The following is a 17292-nucleotide window of genomic DNA, read 5'->3' as shown; positions in this document are numbered from 1 at the left end:
GCATGAGTAGCCCCTTCAACCATAATCTCCTACATCAGGTGACTCGACCTACGCAGGGTGCTCACAAGGCCGATGCCCGATCAGCTGGCCCAAAAACGCGTATATCGCATTTTGAGCCGCAAACCAAAGGCGTTAGCTTTGAACTCTCGGTTCACATACTATCTCTATGACAAACCATTGAAAATCGCATCTCTGAAGTCTGAACCGGATCTCGGTGTTATTATGGAACCCGATTTTAAATGTCACTCGCAAACGGATAGACTGTATAAAAGATTATACTCCGTTTTCGGTCTCGTTCGCCGTATTTTGAATGCTCGTTCTCCATATTTTATCAGGTAGCACAAATCCCTGCTCACTGATTTCATCAAGACCCTCTACAATGCCTTTTCCAAAATATTGTGGTTTATCTTCATTTGCTTCCCAAATAATATTATGCCTTTTCCAACCATTGTGGTTTACCTTCATTTGCTTCCCAAATAATATTACGCCTTTCCAAAATATTGTGGTTTATCTTCATTTACTTCCCAAATAATGTTACCGCTTTTCCAAAATATTGTGGTTTATCTTCATTTGCTTCCCAAATAATATTACGCCTTTCCAAAATATTGTGGTTTATCTTCATTTACTTCCCAAATAATGTTACCGCTTTTCCAAAATATTGTGGTTTATCTTCATTTGCTTCCCAAATAATATTACGCCTTTCCAAAATATTGTGGTTTATCTTCATTTACTTACCAAATAATGTTACACCTTTTCCAAAATATTGTTGTTTATCTTCATTTACTTCCCAAATAATGTTACGCCTTTTCCATAATTTGTTGTTTATCTTCATTTACTTCCGAAATAATCTACGCAATTTAGCAAAATATCGTTGTTTATTTTTAAAATTGGAGCTTGCTTCAAATATTTTTCTACCCTGGTATGAGAATTCAGCGGGTGTTTAAAATTTCATAGCTATATTTCCGCCACGAGTCCTTGTTATTATATTTACCCCCTGAGTAGTTTTCCAAGATTGAGGGCAGAATGCGTTTAGGCGCGTAGCGGTCTTAATGGCGGTAAGTACATACATGCTATTTTCAAATTTTCCAAAATTGTTTTGACCAACTTGCGGCGGGTTTAGAATTTTTCACTATTGTTTTCGAACTTCCCGTGGTCTAATTAGTCAGAAATCAGTGTTGGTTGGGTTAGTTAGATAAAGTAAAATCCTACCAAGTGGGTCGTCTGAACGGGCCTTAAGAGAGCTACTGCCAATATTAGACTATTCCTCTAGAATCTGGACTCCTCATGACGGTAGCACTAAATCATCTCTTTAGAAGGAACAAAAAAGATTTACCAAACCAGGGATAGATTTAATTTTAGAAGCAGGAATGGAGAACAGAGTAATCTGCGCGCGCGTCAAAGTCCTGGACCCCCTTCCTCGGGACGGGGGTGGTATGAAAGAAGAGGCAGGTCAAAGCGACAGAGGTAAAAATAAATTACGTACTTTTCGCCGCCCCCGTCAGCAATATCATGAAAACGTAATTTAAGTTAACCAATAAGATAATTTAAAATTTTCGTTACGTGTTGAAGGGAAGGGCTCTATACTGGGCTATGAATCGGACTGAAGTAAATACTAACCGTTCTCCACTCCTGCTTCTAAAATTACATCTAAACCTTGTAACGTCCAAATTACTTATTTTCCCAATTTAATAAATATTCATGTTGGTATTACATAAAATTCTTTCCAAATTCAAAATTCACGCACTCAAATGATTTAAAAAACACCATTCTTAAAATTCCATAGTGTTTAAATTTAAAGCTCAAAGAACTCCAATAGTATTGTTTAGCCACGGGGTCCCTGATGCTGGTCGTTCGGGATCTCAAGTTGAACAATACCTATTGAATTCTCTTACTCAACGGGCGTGGTTGACCTGCTGCAGAGGTTACCCATTTGTTCCGCCAGGTCATCTATTGGGATACTACGACAGTCGTTCCTTAAACTCTAACCATCTCCGCCGTTTATCAATACCCCATTACAATAACTAGAAAATAGGGTTGCCAAACCTAAACCTTTGTATAGATTTAAGTTGAGAAAACACCTGCAGATTGAAAAGGTGTAAATATATTTTTCAAAGAGGTTAAAACCTCTGACGTACGCGAACTAAAACCCATGACGCACGGAGTCGACGAAAAACATCAAGAGGTCAATGAAAAGGAAAGGCCCAGAGCGCGATAACCAAAAGGACCAGGGCGAGGAAAATAATTAGAAGAGATTCTCTTTTTGGACGCGGAGGACGAAGGTCAGAACCAAGCGCAGTCTCGCGACTATGGTTTCTAAGTTAAAACTAGGCCCCGCCCTTCCGGTATCTTCCCATTGCGCAGAATTCCATTAGACCGAATCCCGCCAATGTTTTTAGTGAATTTAGCCCAACGGCGGGTTTGGTATTTACAAGTCAAACGACGCTATTTTTCGAAAACAGCGACCCCAAAAATGCTATGTAGTTTAATTTCTATTAATGCCGTTTTTTAATGAAAGCGTTTTAAATACTTTTTTACTGACTTGGATACGCCATTATTTGGTCAAGCTAGGTTAGTAATATTCTATAAATCACTTAACATTGTTACGCCTTTTCCAAAATATTGATGTTTATCTTCATTGACTTCTAAAATAATATGCCTTTTCCAAAAAAATACTGTTTGGTAAGGTTTGGTTAGGAGGACGTCTCTTCCTCTTTGGAGCGGTTATACACTTGAATACATAGTTTACAGGCGTAGAGGATTCCTACCACTAACACCAGGAGACCAAGCGACTTAGAGTGAAAAATCGTCTCCTTGTGCAAATGGTATGAATCCTCCACGCCTGTAAACTATGTATTATATTAAAACGGCTTAAAGTATTTTCATGATGAATATGACATAAAACGCCACTATTTGGTTAAGTTAGGTTAGTAATATTCTATAAATCACTTGTCAATGTTACGCCTTTTCCAAAACATTGATGTTTATCTTCACTGGCTTCTCAAATAATATGCCTTTTCCAAAAACATTACTGTTAGGTTAGGTTTGGTTAGGACGTCTCTTCCTCTTTGGAGCGGTTATACACTTCAATTATATTAAGGGGGAAGTCTAGCGTTTTGAAGTAATAAAGGCAAATTTTCTTGAACTAAATACTAGATAACTAAATAAGATAGAACATCGCGGTTTGTTTTAAAAATAAATTTAATGACTATTGTAGCGATTGATATAGTTTTGAAAATATTTTAAGTATAATTACTATTAATTAATTTTAATTTAAAATAAAGAACTCCCTGAACTGGAATCTCCAGTTCTAAACACTCGAATTGCAAAATTCAATTGTCAGCGGTCCGTACCGAGGTTTTGTGGCAAATGATTTGCTTTGGTAACTCTAGCTTAAATATATTTAAATTAAATGCGAAATTTGTAATCCGAAGCCAGCTTTTCAGGTTTTCTAAAGATGGCACCACTATGTATGAGTTTGCTTTTGATATAAACCTTATCTCAACCCTGGCCGCGTTCTAGTCCTTCCTGTCAATCATTCGTCCACGCCCTTGTATAACCCCATGCTCCCCAAATTTTACCGTCATATTATCTTTCTCTACACCGTCCTTCCTTTGAATGGGGGGGGGGAAGAGATTTTTTTTGATTAGGCTATTCTTGTGTGTATAGAGCTTTTACCTTGTGTATCCTTTCTCGAAGGTGGGTGAATTTTGTAGCTCTTCATATATGGTTTGATAGATACCAAATATTTCTCAAACTCCCACCCCCATCTTCTTTCTCCTGTTAGGGATTAACCTTCCCTGCTTTTTCTATGAAGGGTTCGACAGTTTTACCCTTCATTATTTTGGTTCCATAGAAATAGTTTCGCCTGCATTAGCAGCTTAGACTGTCCCCATGAAGTTTATTTAGACATGATATTTTTCGCACCTCCCCCAAACCGCCCTTATCAAGAGACGATTTTTCGAGCCATCTATATTTTCGGTTAGGCAAAACAAAAATGTAAAGCGCTGCCTCTAGTGGCTTATCTGCGTACTTCAAATCGCTAGACTTCCCCCTTAAGCGGGAACAAACTCTTCACGAACCTCGATCTAATGTCTGGTTATTACCAAGAACGAATTCAGGATACAATAAGATCGTTGAACCAGGGCAATGCTGGCGCCATGAAGTCATACTTTTCATAATATGAGGGAGGGCCCATTTTTGGGAATATCGAAAATTTTGTCTCCTAGGTCTAGGAGTGTTGATATCGGTGTCAAGAAAAAATGGTTAAAATCGTTATAAAAGTAAGTTTCACCAAAAAAGTACCCTTTGATTTTTATTACTATTTAGATGAAAATTTATTCCAAATTCAAAAATGTTCGCAGAAAAATTACAATAGCATATCAAAGTTTTATTGAGACGGGGGTGGCGATGGCGATTGGGGTGGCAGTGGAGATGATGGTGGTGAGGGGGGGCTGCGGGGAGTACGGCGTATCCAAGCCGTAGGCGTATCTGTAGAGAAATCTTTATGATCTACTCCTTTTAAAAAAAATATTGCTTCTTAATATTTTATTACTGTTGGGACTGGTCAAACGCTGGTGTTGGAGACGGTTCAGGAGATGGGGAATGAGGGGAGAACGGTGTATCGACTCCGTAGATGTAACTATAGAGAAGAGTTTTAAGATCTTCTCTTTAAAAAAGTATAATTTCATAAATTTTCTTACCGTTGAGAAAGGTCGAGAGGGTACGTCTGCTCCATTCCTATCTTCTTTTATTCACTTTTTTTCTTCAAAAAAACTTTTTTACTACACTTTCTTTTCTCGACGTCAAGTTCAAAGTGATGCTTTCTAGGGGTACGACCCCAGCCTTATGTACTTTTTTCTGTGTCTTGAAATCACGCGATGCCCCCCTCCCCATGTTACTTTCTTGCAAGTCCCCCTTCATAAAGGTAAACTGCCCCTTTCAACTAGTTTTAATTCTATTGTGATATATTTTTTTCTTGAATGGGTTTTGAGGGACTATGTTCATCCTTTGTATTCTCTGTTAGGATCTTTTAGTACATTTCAGGTAAAAACATCTTCGCTTCCAATCCCGTTATTGCCTAGCAGGCGGATACCATAAAATTCTTCTAACTATTGTAGATTTTCAAAAAGTGTTCTTTCGGGTGTAATTACTTCGCAGTAGGCAACCGTGTTAGGGAATAAATTCGATAACAAGCTAACGCCATTAGGGAAGACTATATAAACATTTTTTAAATGTACAGACTGTTAAAAAAGTCTTTGCGCGTTGCAGTTTTCGCACATATTTTACTATATTTCAAAAACTACTCAAGCTAGCGCTCTGGAATAAAGTGCGTTATAAATGTTTTGCATTTCTCTTTCATATTTTACCCGTTTCAGAGTTGTCCTTTGCATACTTATACCGGAAACCGGAAATGTCAAAATTATCAACTTTGAAAATATTGGATTCTCGAGGATATAAATGCGATTTTCGGATTCCTTGGGGTCGATTCATATTTGAAAAGTTTTCACCAAATTCAATTCGGATGAATAGGTCACGAGTAATCAGCCTTTATTCAAAATCTGGCAACTTCGATTTAAATGGCGATAATTCATAATCGAGTATCGAATCTTTGTCGTAATAATGCTTGTTAGATGTTATGGCACTTTATGCATATATAAATGATTGGTCTTGTGGCGCGATACTTTGAAACAATTCAGACGCTCATTAAAGGGATGGTGAAATGGAAAATTAAGTAATTTTTTATTGATTCTTCTATAAGACCAATCTGCATACAGTGCATATAATGAATTATCCAGGAAATAACACCGAACGATTTTTATACGTCAATTAGTTTGAAATATCATGGATAATTTTAAATAAGGATCTCCGACCAATCGCGTCCTTTTATAAACAATTTTCTCGTGGCACGTTCCGTGTTGAATCAATTTATCGCGAGATTTGAAAAAAATTGCGCGATGTGACAATTGTGGCGCGAGACATGGAGCGTGCCACGAGAATTTTGTTAACAAAAAGGCACGGCGTTACGCGATTGGTCGGAGGTCCTTATTTAAAATTATTCTTAAAATCTTAGCCTAATTTGAATATTAAAATCAATGGGAGGTATTTCCTAAATTTTTCATTATGCAGACGGGTCTTATAAGAACCGATAAAAAATCACTTTAATTTCCACTTCCCCTCCCTTTAAGAGAAAACTCGCGTCTTTTGAAGAGGATAAGCGGTTTGAAAATATTGTTATTTGGGCCATGATATCATAATATTTAGAACTCATATTAATTACGTCTAGGTCTTCAGCCCGACTCATTGCAGCCTAGTGAAAATCTCACTCATGATGGCATATGCGCTTCACGAGATCCCTTCAAATAGACATATTCGACTATTCCATTTAAGAAACAACTTCAGAGGAGATGGCTTCTATGCTAGGAAGGTTCGCTACGCGATTGAGCTTCGCTAAACGGAGCCTGGGGTTGCCTATAGCCTCATGCGTATAGAGCAAATGTCAGGCCATTGAAAGATTTTATTTTAGAGGTAGGAATAGGGAACAGAGTAATCTAGGCGCGCGTCAATGTCCCGGACCCCTTCCTCGGGACGGTGGGATATGAAAGAAGAGGCGGGTCATAGCGACAGAGGTAAAAAATAATTACGTATTTTTTGCCGCCCCAGTCAGTAACGTCATAAAAACCTAGTTTAAGTGAGCCAATCTGAAATTTTAAACTTTTTATTACGTGTTGGAAGGAGAGCTATACTGGGCTATGAGTCGGACTGAATTAAACACTAACCGTTCTCTATTCCTACTTCTAAAATTAAATATATCTCTGGTGAGGCTTAATAATAAAGCCGACCACAACCAAAGCATGGGCAAAGGCGTATTTCACAACTGACGTTCAAAGCTACCGATGGAAAAGCCTAAAAATTAAATGAAAAAAAAATTAATGCCGGTAAGAATGATCACAACTGAAAATAACAGCTAAAACGAACCCGAACGGTAAAAACTTGAAGTTAGTCTCTGCGCTGCTGGTCTGCTACTCCTTTTGTTTATTTTCTATGGCAAAAACTCTAACTTAGGGAGGTATTGGGATATTAGGGCATTTTGTGTTTTAAAAAATTTATTGTGAAGGAAAGAAAACAAGCCTGTTTAAAGATATTTCGAATAACTTTTAATATCTTTAAAAGTTGAAAAATATCTATAAAATTATTTGGACGAAAATTTTCAAATAACAAGACTTCCTTTGAGTTTCAAATTGAAGAATGTTCGTGTGCTTTATTGAACTATTTTTTACAAACAAGGCCGTCACTTTCAGTTTCAATTATTGCTTGATTTTTTATTGGACCTCCCCTAGCCTTTAAAGGGAGGATGAAGAGGACAATAAAGTGATTTTTTTATCGATTCTTCTTCTAATTATAAGTCCATTTTGCATAGTGAAACTTCCTGGAAATAAAGTCTCCGAATGATTTTAAAATTCAAATTAGGCTCAGATTTTATAGATAATTTGAAGTAAACAAGTCTGACCAATCGCTTAACGCCCTGCCTTCCTGCTATCAAAATTTCCGTTGCCCGCTCTATATCACGCACAACGATTGTCACATCGTGAGGAACGTTTATTAAATCTCGCGATAAATTCCATTGGGCATGGAGAATTTTGTCAATAGGAAGACAGGGCGTTACGCGATCGGTCGGAGGTTATTACTTTAAATTATCCATAAAACCTAAACCGAATTTGAATTTTAAAATCATTCTGAGATATTTCCTGGATGTTTCACTATGCAGAATGGTCTCATAATTAGTAGAAGAATCGATAAAAACACATTTTTTCACTTCACCCTCCCTTCAAAATCATTCTTAATCTTATTCTTAAAGACAGACATAAAGTCTAGTTAATAAAGCAAACGAACTATCTTTAATTTAAAACTCGAAGGAAGTCTTGTAATTTGAAACTCGTAGGAAGTATTGTTATTTGAAAATTTTCCTCCAAATTTTATTAATATTTGTCAGCTTTTAACTAATTATTAACAAAGATAATAAAAGTTTTCGAAAAATTCTTGAATCGATAAAAACACATTTTTTCACTTCACCCTCCCTTCAAAATCATTCTTAATCTTATTCTTAAAGACAGACATAAAGTCTAGTTAATAAAGCAAACGAACTATCTTTAATTTAAAACTCGAAGGAAGTCTTGTAATTTGAAACTCGTAGGAAGTATTGTTATTTGAAAATTTTCATCGAAATTTTATTAATATTTGTCAGCTTTTAACTAATTATTAACAAAGATAATAAAAGTTTTCGAAAAATTCTTCAAAAAAAGGCATGTCTTCTTTCCCTCATAATAAATTTCTTAAAACACAAAATTCCCTAATATCCCCATTACTCCCTAACTGCATTTTTAACGCCCGAAGTAATATATTTATATAAATGATCGAGCAAGTAACTGCATTGATGTTTTTTTTTTCACTACCCCTCGATGCCCAAAAATAGTGTTTTTGCCATAGAAAATAAACAAAGGTGTAGCAGACCAGCGCAGAGACTAACTTCAAGTTTTTACCGTTCGGGTTCGTTTTAGCTGTTAGCTGTTATTTTCAGTTGTGATCATTCTTACCGGCATTAATTTTTTTTTTCATTTAATTTTTAGGCTTTTCCATCGGTAGCTTTGAACGTCAGTTGTGAAATACGCCTTTGCCCATGCTTTGGTTGTGGTCGGCTTTATTATTAAGCCTCACCAGAGATATATTTAATTTTAGAAGTAGGAATAGAGAACGGTTAGTGTTTAATTCAGTCCGACTCATAGCCCAGTATAGAGCCCCTCCTTCCAACACGTAATAAAAAGTTTAAAATTTCAGATTGGCTCACTTAAACTAGGTTTTTATGACGTTACTGACTGGGGCGGCAAAAAATACGTAATTATTTTTTACCTCTGTCGCTATGACCCGCCTCTTCTTTCATATCCCACCGTCCCGAGGAAGGGGTCCGGGACATTGACGCGCGCCTAGATTACTCTGTTCCCTATTCCTACCTCTAAAATAAAATCTTTCAATGGCCTGACATTTGCTCTATACGCATGAGGCTATAGGCAACCCCAGGCTCCGTTTAGCGAAGCTCAATCGCGTAGCGAACCTTCCTAGCATAGAAGCCATCTCCTCTGAAGTTGTTTCTTAAATGGAATAGTCGAATATGTCTATTTGAAGGGATCTCGTGAAGCGCATATGCCATCATGAGTGAGATTTTCACTAGGCTGCAATGAGTGGGGCTGAAGACCTAGACGTAATTAATATGAGTTCTAAATATTATGATATCATGGCCCAAATAACAATATTTTCAAACCGCTTATCCTCTTCAAAAGACGCGAGTTTTCTCTTAAAGGGAGGGGAAGTGGAAATTAAAGTGATTTTTTATCGGTTCTTATAAGACCAGTCTGCATAATGAAAAATTTAGGAAATACCTCCCATTGATTTTAATATTCAAATTAGGCTAAGATTTTAAGAATAATTTTAAATAAGGACCTCTGACCAATCGCGTAACGCCGTGCCTTTTTGTTAACAAAATTCTCGTGGCACGCTCCATGTCTCGCGCCACAATTGTCACATCGCGCAATTTTTTTCAAATCTCGCGATAAATTGATTCAACACGGAACGTGCCACGAGAAAATTGTTTATAAAAGGACGCGATTGGTCGGAGATCCTTATTTAAAATTATCCATGATATTTCAAACTAATTGACGTATAAAAATCGTTCGGTGTTATTTCCTGGATAATTCATTATATGCACTGTATGCAGATTGGTCTTATAGAAGAATCAATAAAAAATTACTTAATTTTCCACTTCACCATCCCTTTAATGAGCGTCTGAATTGTTTCAAAGTATCGCGCCACAAGACCAATCATTTATATATGCATAAAGTGCCATAACATCTAACAAACATTATTACCACAAAGATTCGATACTCGATTATGAATTATCGCCATTTAAATCGAAGTTGCCAGATTTTGAATAAAGGCTGATTACTCGTGACCTATTCATCCGAATTGAATTTGGTGAAAACTTTTCAAATATGAATCGACCCCAAGAAATCCGAAAATCGCATTTATATCCTCGAGAATCCAATATTTTCAAAGTTGATAATTTTGACATTTCCGGTTTCCGGTATAAGTATGCAAAGGACAACTTTGGAACGGGTAAAATATGAAAGAGAAATGCAAAACTTTTATAACGCACTTTATTCCAGAGCGCTAGCTTGAATAGTTTTTGAAATATAGTAAAATATGTGCGAAAACTGCAACGCGCAAAGACTTTTTTAACAGTCTGTACAGGTAAGAGCTTGAAATTTTGCTTGCCGCGAGGACTGTCAATCGTAGCTATAGTTTCCAAAATTCAAGTTCCTACTCTATATACTTTTCGAAATATCGCTGGTGAAATTTACCTTATTTTGTCACTCACTCACCGATCATCAAAATTCTAAGGTACTTCTAGAGGAGATAGAAACTTAAAATTCAGGATTTAGTTTTCATTTATTTTATAAAGCACAGAAAAATTAAAACATCCCGAAATTTTTATAAAATTGTTCTTTAGTTCTTTATTTTAAAACTAGATGGCGCTGCCGTCTTTCAACAGAAATAGTGTGTGTTCTTGATGAAAGGACGTAATGGTCCAAAGTTAACCGAAAGTTAAATATATATTAAAGCTAATAGGAGTAGTAGTTTAAAAGAAATGTGTCGTAACTGATGCTACATTCTTTTATTAGGATATCGCGTACAATCTTTATTGCATATTCTCTGCGGGTCGAAAGGGGTAATTCAGCGTAAATATGGACAAACGTTAGCGATTATATTGGCAAACGAATTACCACGAGAGGGTCTTGTTTTAATATAACTACCGAAGTATAACGAGAGGGTCTACAAAAAGAAGTGAGATCCTATGAAAAACACTAACATGTGCAAAAATGGGCCAAGCCTCGCTTCGTGCCCTCTCCGCCGTAAAACGGTCTGAGATCCCATGTAGAGCCAAGTCTGCCTTTGTTCTCATTCAATCGCCATTTGAACAATTATGTTATAAATTAAGTCCTTTTCCTAATTAACAACCAATATTCTTTGACACTATCATTATTATACATCTTTGTTCGTATCAAAAATATCGTGACTTGGCAAGCGCAGGTGTACATAAGGTTATGCATAACTCGCCTTATAAACTTGTAAATAGGGTTATGCATAACTCATCTTATAAACTTGTACATATCCCCTCGACCATAAACGATTTAGTGAATATCCCTTCGATTATTTTAAAATCGGCAACGATTTAGTGAATATCCCCTCGACTTCCTTTTAATATTACTTATCTGCGATTGCCAAGTCACGATATTTTTGATACGAACAAAGATGTATAATAATGATAGAGTCAAAGAATATTGGTTATTAATTAGGAAAAGGACTTAATTTATAACATAATTGTTCAATTGGCGATTGAATGAGAACAAAGGCAGACATGGGATCTCAGAACGTTTTACGGCGGAGAGGGCACGAAGCGAGGCTTGGCCCATTTTTGTACATGTTAATGTTTTCATAGGATTAATAATTACAAAAAAGGTTATCGCAAGTTTCAGTCATATTACTGTTCCTATTTTACTTATTTTAGCAATATAATTAATAATATTGTGATAATTAAAGCTCCATAAACATTGTGATTAGATTGTATAAGTTAGATAATTTTTGATACTTTGTAGTAATTACAAATAAGAAATTCAAATTAAATAACTAAGTTTTAGTCGTATTCACCGTACCTAAACATTTGTCCTGTTTTACTTCAAATAATAACTTCACAATGAATAATTATTCAATGGGGACCACTGATGGGGTTAAATTAGTTAACGCACAACAAACTGTGCATATTTTGTCTATGGTCGCTAAGTCTTCGGTTGGAGCGCAACGTAAAAATTCAGTAGGTATTTTAGAACGCAATATTGTGTATTTTTGTCGCAATTGCCCGATAACTCTTTATACATGAATTCTTGGCTAATTTTCTTGTCGCTTCAACATCAAAGGGGTCTAACTGTTTTTTCCCGTTAAGAAAACTTGGGTATTTGATCGTTGCGCAATAAAACCCTACCGCATCATCTATATCAAATCCTCTATCAGCAAAACCAGGTCACCAGGCACAAGTTTATCCAATATCCCCGAGCATTCCGTCAAATATTTGTCACTCACTCTACCACCCCACCCTTTAGATATGAAACTGATGGAACCCTGTGGTGTTACTCTAATAAGAAATTTAACTGTGTTGTGGTGCTTGTAACTAGAAAATGTTTCTGCTTGAGTTCTAACACTAGATGGTTTTTCAGAAAAAACTTCGAAACAGTCTATTATTACACAACACTTTTTCCCTCAGGCCATTTAACAAATTTAATCAAGCGGTTACACAAAGCATTAAGGCAGTTGTAAAAAATACGACCTACAGCCGATTCAGAAATACCAAATCTGTTGTTTGAGGCCAGTCTAAGTTTCATAACTGTCAAAATAAACTGTTGAAAGGGGCTCAATTTGGAATTTTTGAATAGATAAGGTTTTATTTCGTCGACTATGTCTTCTAGGTATTCAAATGAGGTGAGACCTGTATAAAACAATGTTTTTGTTGGGTCACCACAGAAACTTTTGCGACCAAATTTCAAGGTTTCCAAATCATCCCCTTTCATTTTTATATCTAACTCAACGCCTTGATCAAAAGTATTCCGGAAATAGACGAAACAAAAAGAAGCTTGTTGAAATCCGCAGCAAAGATTTTCGACCCCCCTCGGTCTATTACCGCCATTTACAATTAGAGTGAAGATTATGTTCTTGTGGAATCTCTCGAGAGGGGTTGATAGGATCTGTGATAGGAACATCCCTTGGACATGCCTCTTGGCTGGGCAAGGTCGTGGTCGGTTGTGGCAGAGGCACGGGAGTGTCCTTGTTAGGTTGACTCCAACACTGATCGGATACTCCTTTATACGACTTGTAGAAGCTTTGGTTACGCGTTATCGTGCGATGGCTATTAGTAGCTGTAAACATTGAACCTTTTATTTTCGTGACCACCAGAATCTCTGGATCATACGTCGGATAAAGTTTTCCATTCTTTCGTGTTTGGACTAATACTGAATCGCCTATTGAGAAAGGCATTATCCGTTACACCATATCGCTGAAGCATCCAGTGTTTTAAATTATATTGAAATTGCATTTTTTATGTCCATTTTAATTTCAATATGACGGGGATTATAAACCCGGCGGTTTTGTATAGATAATGGGGAATTTAATTACTCTAGCTTAATGACTTGTAATCGGTAAACTAGCTTAATGACTTGTAATCGGTAAACTAGCTTAATGACTTGTAATCGGTAAACTAGCTTAATGACTTGTAATCGGTAAACTAGCTTAATGACTTGTAATCGGTAAAATAGCTTAATGACTTGTAATCGGTAAACTAGCTTACTGACTTGCAATCGTTAAACCAGCTTAATTAATTGTATTCGGTAAACTAGCTTAATGACTTGTAATCGGTAAACTAGCTAAATGATTTGTAATCGGTAAACTAGCTTACTGACTTGCAATCGTTAAACCAGCTTAATTACTTGTATTCTGTAAACTAGCTTACTGACTTGCAATCGTTAAATCAGCTTAATGATTTGTAATCGGTAAACTAGCTTAATGACTTGTAATATGTAAACTAGCATAATGACTAGTAATCGGTAAACTAGGTAAATTACTTGTAATAGATAAACTAGCTTAAGGACTAGTAATCGGTAAACTAGTTAAATGACTTGTAATCGGTAAACTAGCTTAATGACTTGAAATAGGTAAACTAGTTAAATGACTTGTAATCGGTAAACTAGCTTAATGACTTGTAATAGGTAAACTAGTTTAATGACTTGTAATCGGTAAAATAGCTTAATGACTTGTAATAGGTAAACTAGTTTAATGACTTGTAATTGGTAAACTAGCTTAATGGCTTGTAATAGGAAACTTTTGGGATGAATGTAGAACACTATTATAACTATAGCTTTCTACTCATAACTTCTATCTTAATTACCTGGCATGGGTATTCTAGCTTAATTACTTGTCATGGGTAATCTAGCTTAATTACCTGTCATGGGCAATCTAGCTTAACTACCTGTAATCGTTTATCTAGCTTAATTACCTGCAATCGTTAATCTAGCTTAATTCCCTGTAATCGGTAATCTTATTTAATCACCCTTATTTGTAACTATCCCTGCGTAATGAGGACGGCATCAGTTCCGAAATCATGAGCAAAATCGATTAATTATCACAAAAATTATTTGTTAATTCTAATTCCTTCCTTGAAAGTGTTTTATATATCATTATCATTCAGTTTGATGCAACGAAAGAGAGTAAAATCAGATATAAGTTCGCGGTAAAACAGCGTAAGTGCAAGAGTGGCTTTCTCCTCGGTTTTTTCCATGGTAAAACGTCGTAAGTCCAACAGCATGTCATATAGGATGCAACAACCTAAGTCAAAGCATGATTAAAAAACATGAAATGTAGCACATAAACTTAATTTTTCTCAAAACCCTCAAATTTGTTCCTAGAAAAAGTTTTATATTTTGATATCAAATCGTTCCCAAACGTAAGAAACGAATATTTGATTTCAAAACAGTGGCGACAAAATGGGTTAAATGGAGAAAAACACCCATGTTATTTCTATGGGAATTTTTTTCAAAACTGTAAACATAATTCGAAAAAGGTTACATCCAATCAAAAAACCCCCGTTATATATTAAAGTCGGTATGAAGTCTTAATTAAGAGAGCTATCGCTGTCATAGAATAAACAGACCCTTTCAAAATTTTCACTTGGAGCCACTTGGACGGTTACTTTTTTTTAGCTACATCGTAGTATACGATGAGGCTCTTAGTTTGACCCGAGCCGTCGTCGTAATAGTAGTAGTAGTGGCCGGGGTTGTCGCTTCGTTTTCGTTAGATTTTAGCTTAATGGGAATTCGATAGTACCTCAACCCACCCATAGGGCTAACTGAGCTTGGTTAGAGCATCTATTTTAATTAAAATTTTTTTGGTTTCAGCCGGGATTCGATCCCGGGTCGCTCACGCAATAGACAGACATTCTACCACTGAGCCATAGAGACTTGATAAAAACCGAATTTTTTATTATTTATTTTTATCTCTAAAATGTCGGGGTGATGTGGGGTGGGGTACCTCTTAATCTGTGGGGTCGGATACTTTTGAATTTTTATCTGTGTATGTTTGGGGTTTTTATATTTATTTTCTTTTAATTTATGTGCTGATTAAATAGATAACGATTTTCCCCGTTTCCTACCGCGCTCCTCGTGTGTTTCGGTCTCGTTCGGTAGCTATCGTCATCTATATTATGTTTGACTGGAACGTTTTGGCGGTTAATCCAAATGTGGGTATAGATAGAGCTAACATAGTGTTAAATGAGCGTTATGCGTTTGATCATTTTAGCATTGCTAAAGATTCTGGGCATAAGTCCTTGTTAGAAATTTATAAGATGCGATAAGTGTGCAACGGCATAAGTCTATGTTTTAAACTCATCGAGGGGATTATCACTAAAACTATCTGTTCTTTGATTCGCCGGAATATTAGAATTACAGCATAAGTAATTTATACGGTTAAAATTATATCATTGTTTAGAGTAGGGCCTCGAGGGCTATCAACTCTGATTTTATGCACGGCAAATCATTTAAGCATTGTAAAAGATAGCGCTATTCACTCATTAGGGTAAGGTATAGAGGGGTTATCCACTCATTAGGGTAGGGTACAGAGGGGCTATTCACTCGTACGATGTTGCTACTATTACAAGCCCTTGGGCCGTCTTGATTTATTTGTTACTAAAAATTTGGATTTTTACTCGAGACTCTTTACTTAGTTTAAAGGCATTAAGAAAATGGAATTTTGGACTTTTTGGACTTAATTGAACTTGAGGTAAACAGACTGTAATTTTTCAGTCGTTGATAGGCTCTATTAAGTAGCCAAAAGCTATTATTAAATCCCAACAGTTAGCGTGCGCCACTAGGAAGGTGTGATACCTTTTAAGGGAAAAAGAAGATTCATATGGAAATAATGAGCTACTAGCGTATTAGTTGAGAAAAATTGCAAATATTAAACAATTTTTGATAAGCAACTAATAAACAATTTTTGATAAGCAACTATTAAACAATTTTTGATAAGCAACTATTAAACAATTGTGGATTACACTCTTCTAGGGTGGGGAAATGATCGCGGAATTCTGTCTAGAGAATAGGGATTTTTTACTTTACTCCAGAATGGGGAAAAATCACCGTGGTATTTTATCTAAAGAATAAGGGATTTTTTGCTCTTTTCTAGGATGGGGTAATGACCGAGGCATTTTGTCTAAGGAAGGGGGATTTGTTACTTTTTAATAATTTGGGATTATGACCGGGGTTTCTTTCTTGAAGACATTTAGTCCGTATACCGTTTCGAAATAAATTTAAGATTCGGAATTTCAAATTAACTTGTATTTGTGGTATCTTCTGTTGTGCTAACAATGTTACGATAGGCGTGACAAGGCAAATGGCCAAAGTTTCATACCAGCGATCATTTGAGAATACTGTTTTCACTCGCAACCCATACAATACGTTCAGAAATTGAACATCACAATTAATTCAAACATTCCTACAATCATAAGTAACATAATAACCATAAGTATGACAATTAGCCAAAACTAACTATAAACCTATTTTCGGACCTTTTACGTCATCATAAGTTCGCACCCAGCACAGAGACCCCTAGCGGTGGAAAATGCAGCGACTTCCGCCCCATATTGAAAATCCGGTTCAGAAGTTTAAAGAGACGCCATTGAGATTTGAGTCAACGGTTCTAAGCCTTGGTTATATAGTTGATTTGTATTGACTTTTTACCGACTTTAGCGCGACCACATTACGAAGTTGAAAATTGCACTGGGTAGGTTTAGTTACCGAATATTTAGACTTCAAAAGGCTAATAATTTTTAGTGCTGAAATATCCGACTTATGGCAATCTCAAAGTCAAACATACAAACACCGCGACCCCGCGAGCTTGTACAATAAATAGCAGACGAGCTATTTCCGAGACAAATACGTTCAAGGAGAAGGTTTATTGTGATTGGCTAAAATTGTAGAACTATGTCATTCGCCAAAGACCAGCATGAAGTACTCGACGGGGTTGCAAGTCCTGGCCTGATGTAAGTGAGAGTGTCAGTGTTGATTATAGGTTTCATTTTGAAATTTGCATTATTACAATAGGAAGAGTCATACTTATGTTTATTATGTTACTTATGCTACAATGAAT

At 36.2% G+C, this 17292-nt stretch overlaps 2 long non-coding RNA genes across 2 annotated transcripts; both read right to left on the bottom strand.

Annotated features, from left to right (window-relative positions):
* Positions 1-764: 764 nt before the first annotated feature.
* Positions 765-1524, bottom strand: LOC149717058 (uncharacterized). Its single transcript, XR_016365670.1, has 3 exons — positions 1210-1524; positions 992-1154; positions 765-916 (listed from the first exon to the last, which is right to left on the bottom strand). It is a non-coding gene; the product is annotated as an uncharacterized LOC149717058 (long non-coding RNA).
* A 2792-nt stretch (positions 1525-4316) lies between these two features.
* On the bottom strand, positions 4317-4995 carry LOC149717057 (uncharacterized). Its single transcript, XR_016365557.1, has 3 exons — positions 4701-4995; positions 4553-4639; positions 4317-4488 (listed from the first exon to the last, which is right to left on the bottom strand). It is a non-coding gene; the product is annotated as an uncharacterized LOC149717057 (long non-coding RNA).
* Positions 4996-17292: the final 12297 nt, after the last annotated feature.

Source organism: Phalangium opilio, unplaced genomic scaffold (assembly GCF_054372755.1).
Source record: "Phalangium opilio isolate 3A_F unplaced genomic scaffold, DU_Popi_V2 ptg000003l_1, whole genome shotgun sequence".
Classification (NCBI taxonomy): domain Eukaryota; kingdom Metazoa; phylum Arthropoda; class Arachnida; order Opiliones; family Phalangiidae; genus Phalangium; species Phalangium opilio.
The sequence above is the reverse complement of the archived record's forward strand: the minus strand, read 5'-3'. Positions and strand labels throughout refer to the sequence as shown.